Below are 14,910 nucleotides of genomic sequence, written 5' to 3'. Positions count from 1 at the left end.
ACACATATAGGATAATAGATTCCAATTCCTCATTATAAAACATATGGAAATGCTCCCTAATTGCCCTCTATACATGACACAACAAAATCATGTATGTGATATTGTGCGTATGAGTGAGGGAGAGTGGGTGAGAGAGAGAGGCAATAACATTTCCAAGGGATTATATATCCATAGTGCCATCTAGTGTCTCTTGGAAAAACACACATAAACACACATGAGATTCCAGCAGCGATTGTGCCGCAGATGGTAGATTGCCTTACAGAAGTAAAGCCTTTTCATGAAAATACATTACAGAAGCTAAAATGAAGTCATTACTATATTCCCTATTCCCCTTAAAGGTCTTCATAGGGTGTTCTTTCATATTTCCATTATTCCTACGCAAGAACTCCACAGGGGATTTATGAGCTGATGACAAATGTATACAGTAATGGAACAAGTGTATATATTATGTGCTAGAATTCCACTAAAGTGTGTATACAAAAAAATAAATGAGAGAAAAATAAAGTTCAAACCAAGGGAGGAGGGAAACAATAGAGAATATATTCATGGCTTTTGACTGAAAAGGGAGAGCCATAGTCAGTTCTCATAAGAGATTAACTACATATTACAATTAATAATTAACAACAACATGTTCGTAAAATGATTCATAACATAATAAATTATTAATCAAATCATAAACCTACTCATTATGTCAGTAAGAATGTCTTGTTATTTGATCTGTGTGTGGTAATGATAATTACACTGATCATTTATTATGATTAGTTATGGCCATTGTATAAATATTTCAGAGCAGTCTGCTTTAAATGGAATCTTAGAAAAGATACAAAAAGTGTGTAATCACATCACACATTTGTTGAAAATAAATGTGTATTTAATCTTGTAAAATACAGATGCTGTAAAAAAGTGTTTAGAGCTGCAAACGTGAAAACTGTCATAAACAAGTTGTAGGTTGGATGATAGCGTCAGTCGGTAAAAGCGGCAAAAAAAGGCATTTATTTGTGACAAGTAATTTATTGTATTGTCTCTGTGAAAAAAAACATAACACATAAGTAACACATAAGTAGACCATGACCTACAGTATATGACTATTGCAGGTTAATACTGTCTCATGGTGACTGTAGAGTGATTATAAAGAATTTACTTTTTTAGGTATACATCTGAATCACTCCACTCACTGTTACACACTAATTAAAACATCATAAGACCGAGGATTGGATTCTAACGAGTCACTCGCGGCCATGAAAAATTAATTTCCAATTACATTTGGACATAGTACTGTCAGATATGCCTAATCGTTTAAATATTTTTCTCACCATGATAGGAATGTTTCTGTCAACCTACATTTTAGCGCAATGTATCGTGACAGAACGCTTCCTCTGATGTTACTCACACATTCACAGATGTGTGCATGCATACATGCCTACACAGGTTTAAAAGATGGCTTGTTATAAGCTGTTACAGAGGCTTCACATAAACATTTCAGCTATCAGCTATATCAGTAAGTGAAAGACAAAAATTCCTGATAGACCACTGAAACTGATAAAATGCTCCGCTTTCTGTTCTATTCCACTATTGAATAGCAGTGCTATAGGAGCTGTTGTTGCTGAAATTCAATATACTCCAGCTGCCAGGAGCCATGTCTTACAAAACCCATTATGAAACAAGCCTCTTCTTAAGGCCACAGCTTTGAATGCCTGTGTGTGTATACTTTAATTGCTGCTGAGCACATTGGGCTTATGGGAGGGTATGCAATAGGTACCAAACTGTCCCTTATCCCCTGGGCTTCCTCTTCTTCCTATCACAGTTATCCCTACTCATCTGCTTCTCCCTCCATCTGTCTCATCTGCCCTCTCTCCCCTCAGCTGAGTCACTCTCCTGTCTCAACTCAACTCTCATACAGTATTTAAATAACTTTAATAGCAGGACTGTTTTCAGCCAAATTAAATGCTTTTGAAAAAACTCTCACTTCTTTAGGGGCTTGATTTTAATCATTAGAGTTACATAGAAATGTCATGGAAAGGTAATTTACTAGTAGCTATTCAGTTGGTATCAGTGGCATGTCTGCACTAGCAATGCTGGTATCAGCAATAACTTTAGTTTCATATGTATAATGAAAATAGGATTTCAGGTTTTCACTAGTAAAGAATTAGATTTGTGATTCTAAATTCTCTCAATTAGATTTTGTGCCTCTACCTATTCATGTAACATGCAACATTTTTTTTTTTTTTTAAGATACAGAGCTCCTCTTTATACTCTTCGTATCATGAGGTGGAACCCAAAATGGGTCACAGAGATTTTTTTAGTAGATCTAAGTAAGAGAAAGACAGACTCCAATTTGATTCTCTAGCTAGAAAAACTCCCACTTGATTCTGTGGCTGAATTTTTGTTTTGACTGCATGCTCCGAGCCATTTTATGTTCTTCCTTTTTCCCCTTGTGCAGTTTCCTTGAGCATCTTGAAAGAGATTTCAAAAATGCCATTAATTATTAGCATCTCCCTTGTCAGAGGCGTGCAGTGAGAGAGATAGAGAATAGGCTTGCATCTCTTGTGGGCTGGCAGTGATTGGTAAACATAAAAATATTACCCTAATTCAAGAATAAGAGAAACTCATCCCACCAGGGCATATTTCAAACTGTCACTGCAAGATGCTGAGGAAAAAAACATACTTCAAATGGAGGCCAGAAAGGGAATGTGAGAAAACCTTATCTGAATGTTACATCAAACTTTGATATGCCAAAGGAGGCTGCGAACAACTGCAAGCTATTACAGGAGAAGCAAATACTGGAAGGCATATCTGTTTTGATCCATTCAGGTTGATTCACTTTGATAAGTGCTGAAACCTTAAATTCTGTTTAGTCTTTGGAAACTAGAGACTAATTTTACAATTTTGTTCCCAAGGAAAACAAACTTAAAACCACCAACATTCACATAACTGTCAAAATCACACACAGACACACGAAATGAGGCAAAAGGTAACTTGAGAAACTCGAGTTTGGGCTGTTTGCAGTATGCAACTTTACAATTGGATCTCCACCTCAAGAGTAGAAAAACTACAAATTCTCTCCAGCTATTTTAAATTTTCAGCAATGTTCAATCCATATTGTTACATCTGTGACAGTGATTTTTCAGAAGATGCTGTCAACAAATAGTTTGGTAAGCTCTCTTGATTATGATACCTGCCCTGTTAGCATAATTTAGCTAAAGTAGCTAATGTTAGCCCAAGTGTGCACTGCTCAGTGTTCCTGGTAAGCTAGCGTTCATTTCGGTCTGAGTTAGTGGGGCGTCTTTCCAGAGTGTGAAAGGCAACACTCTGCACTTCTTATTTGAAAGGTCCTGGCTCCAAACAGAGAAGGTGGCATCGACCCTAAGCTGCAACCTTGGGCTTCAAACCAGCTCCAATGCAAACCAATGTCACAGCTCGCTACATCTATCTTTATATACAGTCTATGTCATAACCACCCCAACAGCTACAAAAAGAGACACATGGGTTCATCATGTCACGTTAGTAATTCAACTTTCTGTAATCTCAAGCTGTTATTTGAGACAGTAAAGGAGCAAATTGCCAACTGCATCTTCAAGTAACAATACAGTACAGACTCTGTAGGTGCTTTTTGACACAGAGTGAGAATTTCTTGTAAAATGTTCTGTGTGAATTTTAAATGGCTCATTGACTAGCTGATCGATCATAAGTAAGGTCAGAGTGCCATGCTGAGGCAGTGTTTTTGCTTGCTCTATACTTGCATGTTTTCTCACTGTTATGCTCTTATGATGGGGACAACAGTTTCGGTAAGAAATACTGAAAAAAAAAAGTATTTGATGGCACCCGGAGAGCAAGTACGAACAAACCGCACACACACTACCACAAACTGGCCAGTGGGAAAAAGAGTGGGAACATGTCTTTGAAGACAAAGTCTCACAAGTGAAGCCACATCATTCTGTGAGAAAGGTACAACCAGCAGTCAGTGAGGGGGCAGAGAGATCATTCTGCCTCTGGACCACGGTTTACATACAAAGCAGTAAGGATCTAATTACAAGGCAGAGTCAGGCCAGATACTGTATGACAGACTCCATTTGAGGGCACAGACAAGGTCCCGAGGGAAAGACAAGAGAAACTCAAGCTCGATATGCTGTCCGCTTCTCTTTTTAATGCTGTCACTCTGAAGAGATTACTTGTCCAAAAGAATTGATGGCTTTATCCAGATTTACAGGAACAACTTTACAATCTTGCTGTTAAAATTCTGTGTAGAACTTGAAAAATGTTTGGTATCTTTGATTTTCTCTTTGATGGTGTTTTTAAACATAAAATATAAAAACATCAGGTTGGGTAATTCACAAATGAAACATGAAAATGTTTAATGGTTAATAGTTAATTTAGATATCAATACAACCTAAGTACCTCCTGTTAGTGTGAGTCTTACACACTCATAAGAAGCTACACTTTATATGAAAAAGGATCCTACTATTTGCTTAAGTTATCAAATCTATAAAGGACCTGTGCACAGTGTAATAGGTTATATGGCTCCATACATGTGCAAGCAATCTGAAGACATTACAGTTCAATTTGACATTTTACTGACCAAACAATTAATCCAAAAGACAGGTTCAAGGGTTTAAGGGAGCAGTTACTTTAGCCATTAATCGACAGATGAAAGAGTGATGAAAATAATTATTTTTTGCTGATATATTCCATAAATATGTAATTTTTTGTGAACATTACAATGAATTGCTCCTGGTATATGTGAATACTGACTTACAGGGACAGAGTTAACTCTGACAGACCAATCCAAGATTCTGTTCACTTCTGGGATTCACACAAGGGTTTTTTTTATTATATATGGATATAGCAGACATTAATATGAAGATTAACGGCAAGTACCAGCAGTAATGTGGCGATCAAATAATCACAAGCGTGTAAAACGAGTGTCAGATCCAGTCAGAAAAATTCATTTCAACTGCTTCAAGCAATGTTGGGGAGAAAAAGGATTTTTTATACCACTGCCTGCAGGAGATGAGATGAATGGGAATGTGTAAAATCTATATGGATACCAAAGAATATCACAAGGAAAATAGCCTTTAAGCAATCCACTTGGGTCTCTCAACTCAAATGTGAATGTGTAAAGGGTGAGATTATGTAGTTGCACAGGCAGCGGTGCTGATAAAATTTTAAAAAACATAAAGGCTCCGCTTCATTATCTCAACCCATTCAAACACAATCATCATCACCATAGTTTTATATCTCAGCACATATGAAAGACAGACAACACCCAGAAACATTCAGAGTGGTGTATGGTGTTTGTCTGATAACCAAAGACACAAACACACTGGTAGAATGAAAGCGCTTTTTTAATCTTAGATCATATCCTCGACACAGCTGCAGAATGCCTGGGGTGGTGGTGGGGTGGGGTTGGGACATATGGGCTGCCTGCGTTTTCCCAGGATGCTTAGGCTGCATGGTTTATGTGAGTTTGCTTTTGTTAGTGTTTTCTAAGGATAGGTTTCCTTTCTCATTGGTTGAGGAATTAAACCGTGGGATCAGAAAAAAAGCCATGATGCAACAGTAGAAGTCTTCATTTTGTGCGTGAAAAACCCAGGGGTGGTGGTAGTGGAGGAAGGCATGCTTGACTGTTTTTTCAGATGTGATCACAGCTGACCTGACCACTCTTAGGGGACGGACAGCGAGGCCATTAGATCCTTTACTCATAAAGTACCATCATCTTTGATTCATAAGAATCAATCAGAGTTTGAAAGTTTTAAACATGGATCAAAGCTTTTATCCACTTTTATCCACTTATCCAAATTTTTCATCTATACACTTTTAACCTACCTTACTGTGACTTATTTTTGATCAAGAGGTCAACTCCTTAACTCCAAGATAAGGGGATTCTTACAATAAAAGCAATAATCTGGCTAGTACAGCCTTTAAGTCCTTCACATTCGGGTTCCTCAAAATACATTTAAGTATAATCATGCAGCTATAATTATGCAAGCAGAATCATTCGATTACATGCAATGCAGACTACACAGAGAAAGCAGATTGCAATTATATGGCTTTTAACAGCCCTTGTTGTCACTGTACTTACGGTTCAGTATTCTGTGAAACCATACTGCACACTCATTATTCATTAATGTAAATTTACAAGACACGTTGATTAGAAGCGCCTCCGCCTCCAGAGATACAGAAGGGCAGCAGTTAAACGAGAACGACTGGTCTGTCCAATGTTATGGCAGCCGAATTTGCTGATGATGAAGGTTAAGCAATTAGCAGGGGTCACTGAAAAAAAAAAACATACATGACCTTCTAATTTAGCACCGTATGCTTGTGACAAATTGTTCCTTCCCTATAAACCTAATAATTAACATTTCTATCGACACAGCTGAGGACATGTAACAGTTAATCTGTCTGGAAACTGGCAGCAGTGTGTGGAAAACAGATAGGGCCTGCTAGGAAGATGATTAGAAAACTACAAAGGAAAGATTTAGATCATGTTTGTAGGCGGGGTGTGTGTGTGTGTATGTGTGTGGAATGAATTGGAATGAGAAAGCGTGGTGTACAATAAGCGGGAAAGGCAGAGGGGAGGAGGTGATAGAGAGAGAGGAGCAGGACGGGGAATTGAGTATGCTCATAGATGTTTGTGGAAATCCTTACATTGCAGTTTGGCAGCAGAGGTCAGTGAGACAGTGAAAGGTTAGGAGTAATTTATCACAGTGAATTAAGTAAAGAAGATGTCACTGTTCCGCTGCCTCCTCCCCCGCTGTGATTATACGTAGAACAAGTGGTGACAGAGGACATCCAGAGGTCGCTGTCATCTTCGATTCAGCTTCCACTCAAACTACCGCAGCCTCTACACCCTCCACAGAAAAAGCCACTAATATCTCATCATCAGGTGCATATCATCTTCTAGTTCTGTGGCTTCGAAAAGGAAGAGAGGATTTCTACGATCAAGGACAATTTCAAACAAGATGTTTTGACTACAAGGATCATTATTGCTCCACTGATGCGAAAACTGCAAAATGCGAAAAGTCTTTCATATTTCTTCAAAATACTTTATGCAGCACATAAATAATGATTTCATATACAGATTCACCTCGCACTGAAGACAGCTTTAAGTAAAGGCAAGGTGTAAAAAATTGGATTAAGCTTATTCCAAACAGGCTATATTGGAGGTTTGTTCCATATTTGTGCACTGTCAGAAGAAAAATACCTTATGCAAAATAATGTCTAAATTCTCTATGGAACATCTCAATCTAAAGCAATCAAAAGGACATTTGCTCACAAAACCCTGGCATTTCTCAGGAGGGGATAATCCGTGTTATTGTAGATTTAAGTAAAGCAATCATCAGGTATAGAAGCAGTTGGGAATGAAACCTTTTCATTTCTTAACAGCTGAAGGCCGCAGAGCATTAATGGTAAGAATGGCTCGCAGCTGTTTTCCTCTCATGGGTAAACACAATTTGGATAGTTTAGGATTATTTCAAGCAAGTCCCTGCTGAGCATCACAACATCAGTCAACATCTCTGCCCTTTCTATTGGATCATTCATGCACAGCTTCACCCTCCCTGTTCTGAATGCAGGACATGTTGCCTCAGTCATGCAATCTGCCTCTAATAACATTACCCCAGGGAGAGAAAGGCGATATCATCACAGGGACTTTGTGTCATTCGGCTGGTACTGTGAATGCAAAGACAATAGAAATCAAGACAATAAAAGACTCTTATTAAACTTTCACATGCTTACTAGGATATGAAAAATTTAATTATATATATGTTTTCATATGTTAAAAATATATATGCATGTGTATGAAAGGATTCTTTCTATATTTTTCAAAACGTCCCAATAAATTCTCACTTTTTTTCAAGAAAACTTGTATTTGTAATGTATTTGATCAACTTTCTTAGATATATACTCAGTTGTCAGTTTATTATACATAGCTATTGAGAGGTATAATGTTCAACTTCTGTTTTCTAAAGGTATTAATTCAACTTTATGGATATTTTAGAGGCTGTAGTTTGTGGTGCTGTTGAATAATATTCCTTTATTCTGACAGATGTTTCTTACGTTTCATCTGCCTCATTAATATCGATGAGTGGAAAAACACCTCTCAGATTATAACCGAATTCAACTGCAGGATTTATTGCAGGGTTGTTGTATTAGACTGCATTAGTTTTAGCTCGGTGTACCTACTCAAATCAAATACATATGTTAATATATTTGATCTACAAATAAAAGTACATTCACGTAAGTTATATATGTAATTATATATCGTTTGATAAACAGGTGAAAAATCTGTCTCTCAAGAGATCATATATCCTCTAGCAGCTTCACAAACTTAATATTTTCTTATGTTGTATTGAAAGACTCAATCAATTTGGCGATGCCATTCCTGTATTTTGTATATTTTGGTGTTGGAGATGGATATCATACCTTAAGAAATTAAATATAGCAAAATCTTTCAGCTCACTTTATACTTTACTGTATTTGAGGCAAGAACTACTAATGTACACACCAACTGCAGTTAGAATCCGTGAACCATAAAAATTGCATAGCCAACCATGTGTCAGTGCTTTTGCTGTCCCTCTTTGGGGGGAGGGGACAAGTTGTCTGAGTGTGTGTGTGTCTGTGTGTTGGGGTATTGAATACACATGTACACGGAGGGCATGGAGGAGACAACAGTGTCCCGAAGGATTTATTTGAAAAGAGCCTCCCATGACCTGGCTTGATCTTGTCCCTTCATTCTTTGGTGGGGGTTGCGGATGCGTGTGTGTGCATGCTCAGTGTTGGGGATTTGCAGATCTTTCTAGCGGCTGTCCCCCCGAGGATAGGGCTGCACTCCCACCGATGGCTCATAGCGCTAATCTGACTGACAGCTTGGTCCAGCTCTCAGCCAAGAAACAGCCCACCAGCAAAGTCCAAATACCTGACTGCTGAAGAATCTTATCTGCTATGTGATGACAGAGGAGAGGCTGCTCTCCCCACACAAGCAAATGCTAAACCGCCTGTCTCACTCTCTGCCTCTTTATCTGTCTGCTTACTGTTTGTCAGCACAACACTGTGAGACCTACACTTCTTCGGACTCGGCTGGATGTGACAGTTTGACAGACTGTCACAGCAGCAAACTAAAAGGCAGTGGGATATCATAGCACCCTTCTCCAGGCATTTGGAAACCTTCACCCTTGATGCTTCATTTTAGTTTACATACATTTAAATGCATGCATTTTTCTGCATTATTTCATATGCTTTGCATGAATACAAATTGTACTTTATTCACTATAAACATGTCTCTAACACTCTGGCATTACTGCATGTTGCTGCATGTCTCTTTCTAAAAAATGAATAAACCAAAAGGGAGGTGAGTTGATATCATGGTTGAATTTAATTTCCCCTTAAAGCTTGATCTAACAAAACACAGATTCATTTTTGTGCTCCTGTTACTGTGTGTACCATTAATAAACTCCTGCCACGTCAGTAAACAGCCCCCACAGGCCATCTGCCTTATTTCTTCCTCCTTCAGAGCCTGTTTAGCTATGATGCCCACTCATCAATCAGTGGGGCTGTTCCACAAGCCATCCAACTCAACTTGAACTAGATGACCTCATAATTGAATATTAAACCCCCCGATGAGTGGTGAGGCAAGCCACTGTGATGCCGACTGGAGGCGGTAAAGCGTTGTGCTAGCAGAGACTCGTGTGGTGCTGTTTAATGCAGTGTCAGTAGCATCTTGCCTACCCTGAGGTTATTCTGTCACACTTCCATAATTTCAATCTTTTCAATAAGAAAAGCATCTAAACACACCCACACTCACACACAGGTCCACAGATGCAAGCAGGCATGGATGTAGGCTACTTGGCACGTACGCATGCAAACACAGCCGGTTTTACGTAAATGGTTCAGTTAACATCAAGAAACAAATCTGAGTTTTATGTGTTTTTATTTTGGACTGTGTTTAATGCAGCATAATGGAGGATGACAGTGAGGGAGACAGCATGAGAGTCTGTGGACAGCAACAGATCAGAGTTAAGATTAAGGAAACTCTTCGATACAAATTTAATTGCATTTATAGGCCTACAAGCAAAATGATGAGCGCATCAGGGGTTAAGTCAGAAGGAAATGGTATTTTTCTGGTGTTTTGTTGATATAATCTGATGAACGAAATGGATGTTCAGGAAGAACATGATGTTGGGAGGTGCTCTTCAAAAAGTTCAAAGGATGCTTTGTTTACTGTTGCAAATTTGGATTATCTAAAAGTAAAAGCACTTTCAGCATGTGTCAGCAGTGTTTTTTGGAGAACCAAAAAGGGTCTTCACATCTGCTATTGACACAGTACAACAGGGAAAACCAAAATTTAGGTGAAAACCGTGACTTTTGATCAATTTCCTGAAGATTTTTATGGCATTAATTGTCCATCTAATCACATGACAACATCCAAGTTTCACAACAAAGTTTTTTTTTTTCTCCACAGGAGGCTGGAGCTCTATCCTTCCAACGAACTTTAGCAAAGCTAAAACAACATGCCAGACCCCCCCTGCTGCTTCAAGAGGCTCCCTGTGAAAGCAAGGCCAAGAGGCTGACTCTCTTAGAGAAATGCCTCATTCAGACTCAGACTGGCATCAGCTGTTGACAGACAGCCCAGAATAAAAAGATCCTCATGACTGGTGTCCTCTTTGGAGTAACTGTGAGGACAAACTGATTAAAATGTACGGACAACCTCCCTTAACAAACAAGAACGTGACCAATGGCTTTTAAAGATTAACTGTTGTGACAGGCAGTCACAGCAAAACTGGGATTAAGATAATTCCCGTTTTCATCTGAGAGTAAATGATCCCTCAAGAGTTTAGAATCTCTCTCACTCATCAACGTTTAATAGAGTAGAGTAAATCTAAAAGGAGGGAAAAGGAAAGCTAACAAATTAAATGTTTTAATCAATACTGCACTAATTATGCATGGGTATTTCACTCTATGTGGAGCAGTTACATCTATAACATTTTATATTGCATGGTGGCTTTTCCAGTAGCTGGATTTACAATTTTAGCACAATCCTAGCAGTGTTACTGCTTCATGTAAGATACTTCAAGTCGTCACAGCATCAAGAGCATCTAGTCTAATTTGATGGTTACATAAAGAAATATGTGGGAAAAAGATATAAGATGCACATATGTCAGCATACAGGAATCCCAACAATCCACAAATGAAACAACTTCCACTGCTCTGCAGATCACAAAATAATTATGTGACATACTAAAACACAGTACAAACATTGCCCACTTTTCAATTTTCTCCAAAGTTAAGCAGTCAATTCCTTTATAAAAACATTTTGTATAAGCCAGCTTTTGGTTTGCAGGAGCAGGCAGCTCCTCAACATGCTAACGAAGACGATTAACTTGACTTCAAGTTGCAGAGAGTCATCCAGGTACACTACTGTACTGTACAGTGCGTGTTTACATTTATTCTTGGAAGTCGTTGCAGCTGCAGCATCAAAATAGATTACCAACCCTCACAAGTATAATCATCCCAGCATGTAGAGGCTGTCTTCCCCTTAGAAAAAGCTCCTGCTCTTGTCATCATTAGAATGTCTTAATAATTATCATCTCAGGGTGCAACTGGGGAGAGGGAGGGCTAAAGAGAGAGAGAGAGACTGAGAGAGTAGGCAGCACCCTGTAGATGCATGATGAATGAGGGTGTCAGTTGTATTCACCCAACTAGCAGAGCTGTCTCCGGGAGGGTTGGGCCTCATGCGCTGAGACCTGTCTCATTAAGAGTGATCATGCATTAACAAGAGAGCAAGAGAGCGAGAGAGAGAGAGCGAGTAGGGAAATAAATCATCTGAAGTAAGATGGTGAACCACCAGTTTTTGAAGTTTAATAGCTGTCTCGAAGCATAAAACCAGTTTAACTGCTGATCAACATGTGTCTGAAGAATATCACACTTTGGAGCACACCATGTATTTATATGTGCATACAAGGATTAGAAAGTAATTGTTTGGATGCTTAGTAATTCATTTAAATTAATTGTAATAGATTGTTTGTTCTTTAATAGTGTCAAAGTTTGAGAAGAGGTCAACACTCGCACACTGGAGCCTATTCTCTTGCTCCCCATTGTTTTGGTATCCTGCATTATTGATGTGGAGCTGACATTTTACACTCTGCTATTCTGAAGCCACTGTGCCTCCACTGTCACCTGCAGCACTGTGTCTCCACGATAACCATACTGACATAATGTCATAGATGATGTAATGATCATAAATGATGTAACATCCCTGCGGAGACTCTGTAGGATTGCTATTGTATTTGTTAATGAGCTTCACAAATCATCATCATCACTTCATGCATCTTTCAATGCCATACTATGTGCAGATGATAAAAACAACATGTGATCATTACTTTGACAACACCAATGGTCTCTATGATGACTGTTTTAGTGCTTATGGATAAGAGAAATTCTTGACCGTTGCTCTTGCTGGCATCAGGGGCGTGGCTGGTGGCAGGAAACGTGAAAATATTTTCAGCAAGTCTCATAATCATCCAGTGCCAGATAGTGCCGCTAAACGTGCCATAATGAGATCTCCCTCAGCAATGCAACCTCACATCAATATCATGCAAGTTTGAAGGTGAAACTGTCAGTCTCACACTTTGTGTAGTTTTAGCACTTTCACAGTCCTGATGGTGCATTTGCAGGCCCCTTCTGAAATAAAGATAAATGCATAAATATTAAGTCCATGATTCAACGTTTACGCACCACTTCAGAGATTTCTGAGGGCACATTTGCTCTCTCGCGGTGTTTTCTAAATCACCACATCAGTCAAACACTCATTGTTTTCATCTTGCGTGTTTCTGTGCAAGAGAAAAGCTTTCCACACACTCGTAAACAGCTGATATGCTCCATTGTGCTGTTGCAACTTCAGTATCCCATGCGCAGGGTTTGCCTCGCACATTGCATAAAGTAACAGCGTGATTATTAGCCAGCGTGCATCTTCCTGTGCACGTTTACTCTCTCTATTCATTCAGAAAGCTCAGGAAAGAAGCACAGCCTACCTCGGTTCGACGTGACAGCTCCGTGTGTTGACTTGTACTACTGAAGCAGCGCCTGGCAACACTGTCACACTCGCAGTAGAGATCACAGTTGGTGCGCGCGGAAGTTTTGACGAGTCAGAGACTGAGGGATCCCACTGACTGTGCCTGACGTATTTGTGTATCACACACACATACACATACACACACTACTGTGGAGTGTATATGGCGACGCCCCAAAACAAAGCTGATCTAGTTGAGATTCACCGACGGATCATTAACGCTTGTTAAAGATGTTGCCGTTCAACTCGGCTGTGCAGAACGGTGCGCTCCATCTCCCTCCCGACGTGGTCCCAAAACTAAAGTCTCCCCGAGGACACGTGACCAACCCACGGGGACGGGAACGGCTCTCATTCCCCCACGGCAGCAGCTGGGATCGGTTACCCGCGTGCTACAAACCCGAGCTGTGTGCACCCATCCTCCTCCTCTTCCACCCGCCCTCTCATCCCCTGTGGCCTCACGGTGTCGCTGTCATGTAATTACACTAACATGCACTATAAGTAAGATCTGATGTGAGAATGCACCTGTCTCACTAATCAAATCTAAGGAATATGATTTTGCAAAATAGTTGGTAGTGATGAAACGTCAAGATTGGCCCCAATATTTGATACAATTATGATAAAAGTCATTTTAAAGTAGGTGGCAATTTGAATCAAACATGCAGATAGCCAACCATATTTAAATCTCTATATTTACATTTAAATCAAATAAAATCAGTTTAAATCAATAAATATATAAGCGATATGGGTCCTACATGAACACAATATTTTCTGTTAAACAGTTTTCGGTTATTTCGCATCACTTCACTTTATTGTGTTTTTGTCCTTGCTCTTCTGACTGCTTTGAAGTGGGCGGGGCTCAGTTGGAAAAAGGTGATGTAATGTAATTCCATGCACCAATTAGAGTACAGCAACATTTCAATTAAAATCTGTTGAGAGCTAGCAGTTGTTTGTTTATTTTGCCAGGCCACTGTCACACAAATCTGATCAAACCCCGACCACACAGTCCTAATGAAGAGTTTCATAAATTAATAAATAATACCTGATACTTTTCCCCACAAACTTTAACTTTGATTGCTGCGTATTTAGTTGCGGAAACGTTATGTTGCAGAGAAATACACAAGACTTGAAACAAAATTCAGGGGCTTTAAAATCACTGTGTTGATTTCTAAAGCTCTCTGCTGAATCCCTGCCGGGCTAATTCCTGACTGGCATCCAGTTTATATGACGGTGCCAGTGTGTAGGCTAGCTCGGCTTTGAGTTGGAGGAGTTTTTCAAAATACAAGTCATTATATGCCTTCATCCTTGAAGCCAGATCTCTTGTAAAAAAAACAAACACATTGTTTGAAAATACTTTGAATAAAACATGAAACTCATCTTTGTGCAGTTTGTCCAATTATATTTTCCTGTGGGACTAGTACCAGACATTCCTTCATTGCATTTTTCAGTTTCACATTCACATCTTGTTGGAAGCAGAAACTGTCAGTTTTTGTAGCCAGCAAGATTTTTTCCATGTGTTTTGGGTTCACCATCTCCTAATATGATGTTAGCCTATTTCTGTTGTATAGATGTTGGGAGACCATATACACTCCTCTCTACACTTTTCTCATATATAACATGAGCCAGCATAAAACACTCCCTCTTCCCTTTGTTGTACTGCAGGTAATCATAATTTGATGACTTTAATGGCAGTTTGCTGTTGTCATTGGCATTTCTAACACTTATCACTAATGTTTATTAAAACAAAACAAAAACTTTTAGTTGTCAGCATGCAAAAGTTTGCCAAATGCAGTGTATTGAAGTATGACACTCTGTGGACACCCTTAGGAATGCAAAGTTTCTCAGTAAGC

The 14,910-nt window shown here is 39.2% G+C and overlaps 1 protein-coding gene across 1 annotated transcript in view; it reads right to left on the bottom strand.

The window, feature by feature from the left end:
- The window catches only part of mid2 (midline 2), a 143,495-nt gene extending 130,026 nt beyond the window's left edge, over positions 1-13,469 (bottom strand). The window contains exon 1 of the mRNA XM_067599418.1: positions 13,026-13,469. The gene's annotated coding sequence lies outside the window, so the exon portion shown is untranslated. The remainder of the gene's footprint in view (positions 1-13,025) is intronic.
- Positions 13,470-14,910: the final 1,441 nt, after the last annotated feature.

The sequence above is a fragment of the Thunnus thynnus genome, chromosome 9 (assembly GCF_963924715.1).
Source record: "Thunnus thynnus chromosome 9, fThuThy2.1, whole genome shotgun sequence".
Taxonomy (NCBI): Eukaryota; Metazoa; Chordata; class Actinopteri; order Scombriformes; family Scombridae; genus Thunnus; species Thunnus thynnus.
Note: the sequence above shows the minus strand (reverse complement) of the source record. Positions and strands in the feature narration are given on the sequence as shown.